Source organism: Mus caroli, chromosome 12, assembly GCF_900094665.2.
Source record: "Mus caroli chromosome 12, CAROLI_EIJ_v1.1, whole genome shotgun sequence".
In the NCBI taxonomy this organism is placed as follows: domain Eukaryota; kingdom Metazoa; phylum Chordata; class Mammalia; order Rodentia; family Muridae; genus Mus; species Mus caroli.
This window is the reverse complement of record NC_034581.1, coordinates 82,768,914-82,774,032: the sequence shown is the minus strand read 5'-3', so window position 1 is coordinate 82,774,032 and position 5,119 is coordinate 82,768,914. Positions and strand designations below refer to the sequence as shown.

Below are 5,119 nucleotides of genomic sequence, written 5' to 3'. Positions count from 1 at the left end.
TGCCTTGCCTGTCTACTTACCTCCCTCCTCACTTCTATGCCAGAAAGGAAGTCTCTCTTTCTTTTGATTGTGTGTGGGATTTCACTAGCTGCCTTTAAATCTCTTGGGGGGTTGTAACCTGGAATTGTAAGTCCATTAGGCTCCTCCTCCTGTAAATTCTGTTTTATCAGAATATTTTAACAGCTCGGAAATGAAACTAGAACCAACAGGTAATGATTACTAGTGTGGTACTTGCCTTGATACAGAAAAATAAGAGTGAGTTGTGCTGACTATGTGTTAGAGGTAGCAAGTATTCGAGTCTACTTAAAGCACTATGATATAGATTAGTAGGACTATGAGGGGAATGGTAGAATTTGAAATGGATGCACACAAGAAGAACATCAGGAGTGCAGTGTATATTGTATGTGGTAATCATAGCAATGTGGAAAAGTGAAGTCTCAAAATGTCCAGGCACGGCAAATACAACACTTTCATTTCTATGATTTTCAATGTTATTCATAAAAACTAGCAAATATGGGCTGGACCGAGATCAGTACCACAGTCTCCCAAGCCCTTAATATCCTAAGAATATTTGGATCATGGGAATTAGGAATTGTTGTCCTGCCTTGTATGTCTGTCTGTCTGTCTGTCTCTCTCTCTCTCTTTAGAGGAGGTTAGGGGGTGGGTGGTAGGGAAGTAGGGGAGTACTATTTTTTTTTTGTTATTAGAAAGATGGACAAGTAGGACGAAAGTGGTTTCCTCTTTTAATTGTGGGCTTTCTCTAGCTGCCCTGACATCCCTTGGTGGCTTGTTACCTTAAATTGTAAGCCAAATAAGTCCCTACTCCTTTAAATCTTTTTTTTTTTTTTTTTTTGGTTCGAGTATTTTAACTGCAGCAATGGAAGTGTAACTAGAACCAACAGATGACGCTTACTTGTGTGGTACTGGTCTTGGTACAGAAAAATTAGTGAGTTATGCTGACTAATGGTTCCAGGTAACAAACATTCAAGACTTCTTCAGACACTATGATATAGATTAGTAGGACCATAAGGGGAAAGGATGAACTTGAAATGAATGCACACTAGGAAAACACCAGGGTGTTGTGTGTATTGTGTGCTTATTGTAGCAATGGGGGAAAGTGGACTCAAAATGGCCAGGCTTGGGGACTATAATGCATTCAGTTAGCTTTCATTTATATGTTTTAAAATATCCTTTATAAAACTAGCAACTATGGCCTGGAGAAATAGCTCAGTAGTTCAGATTATTGGCTGCTTTTGCAGAGGAACTTGTTTCTTTCCCAGCCCCCACATGGCAGCTCCCAACCATCGGTGACTACAATTTAGGAATCTGACACCCTCTTCCAGTCTCTGAAGGCAGCAGGCATGTATGTGGTACACAGACATACATCCAGACAAAGCACTCATACACATAAAGATGAAATGAGCCTACTTTTATTTAAAACTGTAAACAAAGAATGAAAGTATTTGTTTGATGTTTATTTGTTTTTGTCTCATTTTGCTTTGCCTTTTAGGTTCATGAACTGTCCTAGCAAATGAATCTACCCTAAAGAGGGGAGGAAGGTGATCCTTCCCAGTGGCTGCACCTCTATAAGAGGGTTTAAATGTCCCACAGTCTTTACATATTAAAAGTTCAATTGGGGTTCGGCATTTGACCTGCAAGTTGTTCCATCCATAAGTTCGAGGACATCGGAGCTCCAGCCACAATGATTGAGGTGGTTTGCAACGACCGTCTAGGAAAGAAAGTCTGAGTGAAGTGCAACACCAATGATACCATTGGTGACTTGAAGAAACTGATCGCGGCTCAAACTGGCACCTGCTGGAATAAGATCATTCTTAAAAAGTGGTACACGATTTATAAGGACCACGTGTCTCTGGGAGACTATGAAATCCATGATGGGATGAACCTGGAGCTTTATTACCAGTAGAGCAGAATTCTTCCTCTTCCTTGTCCCACTCTACCCTGCCTTCCTATCCCACCTTCATTTGACACTGGTATAGATGGTCATTTTTAATAGTTCACATGAATAAAAACTTTGATGCTGTCAAAAAAGTTCCATCCCTTTAAAATATCCAATATCTTTTAAAATTCAGAGTCTCTTAACTGTGGGTTCCACTAAAATGCCTTCTTACTTCAAGAGGGAAACATACCAGGGCACAGTCACAATCAATAGAAAAATCAAACTCCAACCATCCAATGACTTCGATTCACTCAGGATCTTGTAGGCTCCTCCAAGAGCTTGGGTCACCTCTCCAGCTCTGCCCTTTGTAGCTTTGCCCTTTGATACCTCCAGTCAGCACAAAGACCTGCTTAATGTGGACCTGGCTACCTTGCAGACCCAGAGTAACTAGCTGTGTGGCCTCATCTCAAGAATCATTCACAACTTCTAGGCTCTAGCTGCCTGTCCTCCACTGCTGCTGCTGTTCTTGGTGTTCATCTCATGTACAAACACAGGAGATGTGGAAGAGTCCAACATGTTTATCAAAGGGGAAGAACTCTAAGTGTTCTACAATACCTTACAATACCACTGCATATATGGCTGGCTTCTGATGAAAGACTTCACATGGGTCATATCTTGACAAACGGGATGAAGCACTTTCCATTGCTGATCAGAAGGTTGGTCTTTTACAGTTTGCTGAATGTTCTTGCATCTGTGTGTCCACATCAATTTACCTCAGGCCCAGAGGGACACTGACATGTGCATGTATGGTGATGGCAGAATGGTCTAGCAGCTAAAGAGGTGTGAGGATATGAAGCCGTTGAAGCTGCATAAGGAGTTCCAGGGCTTAGAGGAAGTGATGGAGAAGAATACCAGAGAAGCTCTGGGCCATCAGATTGTGAAAGCTGAGCATGGGGTGAGGGCCCAGATTCTCAGCCTAAAGCTAGGAGAGGCAGAGCAGCAGGGAGTGAAGCAGGAAGAGCATGAGCAAATTCAGAAGGAGGAAGGCCAGGTCCATCTGCACAGCCTCTACCCCCTGCAAGAGGAGGCTCCACAGTTCACCAGCAGGTGGATACCTCCAGTCAGCACAAAGACCTGCTGAATGTGGACCTGGCTACCTTGCAGACCCAGAGTAACTAGCTGTGTGGCCTCGTCTCAAGAATCATTAGCAACACCTTAGAGAGTTGCTATCCCCAGCAGAGAACCAAGCTGAGGATGGGCTGGCCCTGTAGGAATCCTGTTGATCTCCTGTAGGATCTCCTGTAGAATTTGGAGGAGGAGATCACCAGAATCTCTGAAATGGAGGAGGAGAAGGAGGTGGTTGTGGAAGAGGAGGAGGAGGAGGAGAAGGAGGAGGAAGAGAAGGAGGAGCAAGAGGAGGAGGCAGCCCAGGAATTACAGGTGCAGCATGGGACAGGGGCTCCGGGCCAGACCTCTGTACCCAGTCCAAGCCCAGCAGAGAAGACCTACAGGGGAAGGTTCAAGATTATAAGATGAAGTTGTATCAACAACTTTAGGATGTTTCTGCCAAATGTTTGTTGGTCTTTGCCGACTTGAATATCAGTAAGAAATATCAGACCAAAAGGATAAAGATGGACTTGCAGAAGCATCCACCATCCCAGTGAGCCATATCTCCAGCATCACAGGTTCAAGGTAATGGAGGTCTTTGACAAGATCCATTGCCTGCTCACTGGAAAGCCTGTCCAATCATGTGGGCATTCTGTGTCTGTCACCCTTAGCTCTAAGGAATTTGATTTTGTCCATTACAAACTGGCAGAGAAATTTGTGAAACAAGGAGAGGAGGAAGTGGGCTCTCACCATGAAGCAGTATTCTCCATTGCAGTGGTGGCATCTGGTATCTGGATGTTCCACCCTTGGTACACCCACTCCAGTAGTGACTTGCATGACAGTCCTAGAAACCTGGACACAGTCCCGAGGTGAAAAATTCATGGAAACATAGTTTTCTGGAACCATGGCATCCCGAATAACGAATGCTCTAAACTTGTCCTTCGGAATGGATCTGTGTGCTCTCTTTCAGGATTGTTATATTATAGGTGTCTCCAAGCAATGACTTGCCAAGTACCAAAGCAAAATCAAACTTTGCTTCCTGGCATTCACCAATGCCCTAGGTAGTCCTTGAGCTGACCCTGGGCTTGGAATTCAGTAAGAATATTACCTATTCAGTAACATTCAAAATTGCCTCTAGTATTTTAAGAGAGATAGTGAGAGGAATCAGGCCTCACTATCTACTACATAGAGTTAGAAATCTCAGGGCAAGCTTAGCAATATAAGTTTAGAGTCTTATTGTAGTATGTATGCCAGCCTACATTACTTATTAGTAGAAAGTCTCCCCACACAATCACTTAGAATAAAAGCTGAATCACTATCATATACATGAATTTACAATGGTTTAGGAATTAGTAGTAGGCTGTGGTTTGAGGAGGAACTAGAGTATTGCATTATTCATGAGAAGGTTAGCTAGAGTGGAATTCCCTAATTAGAACTATGGCTTGGGCATGAAAGCCCTTGGCCTGGGAGAGTAAAGATCTCACACCTGGCTTCTAAGAATATAGCTGACCTTAGATAGAGCTGACTTTGTCTCAGTTGTTCTATTGCCCAGTTCCTGACAGCCTTTATGTTTGCATTCCCCTGTTTTGTGTAAGAGTCATTAAGCATCCGGTAACCTCATTGTACCTTGCCAATGTGTCACCTAACTTCCCTATTTTCTTCTGTATTAAAATTTGATGCTTGATTTGACAAATTACATTCAGATACACACTCTTTCTGTGTCTGATTGAGTGTCACAGTCGTTAAAGACTCTTACTGCCAAACTTGACTACCTTGAGTACTGTCTCAGAGAAATGGAATCTCTCAGGTTATTCTCTGACATTCACACAGCTGTTGTTGTTTTATACAAACACACAAACATGTTACCCATACACTCATGTACTAAATGTAACAAAATGTAATTTACAATTTTATTATATATATATATATATGAAGGTGTTTTGTCTTCCAGTACATCTGTAACAACATGTATCCCTGGTACCAAGGAGGTGAGAAGAGGGCATTGGACCCACTGGGAAGTAGAGTAGCAGATATTTGAGACACCATGTGTGTGTCAGGAATTAGTGCTCTTAAGTGGTCTCTTCAACCTAATGAAATTTTTTTTTTTTTTTTTTT

At 42.5% G+C, this 5,119-nt stretch overlaps 2 pseudogenes; both read left to right on the top strand.

The window, feature by feature from the left end:
- The first annotated feature begins 1,702 nt into the window (after nt 1-1,702).
- LOC110307496 lies at nt 1,703-1,924 on the top strand (annotated as a pseudogene).
- Nucleotides 1,925-2,584: 660 nt separating this feature from the next.
- On the top strand, nt 2,585-3,877 carry LOC110306567 (annotated as a pseudogene).
- The last annotated feature ends 1,242 nt before the right edge of the window (nt 3,878-5,119 follow it).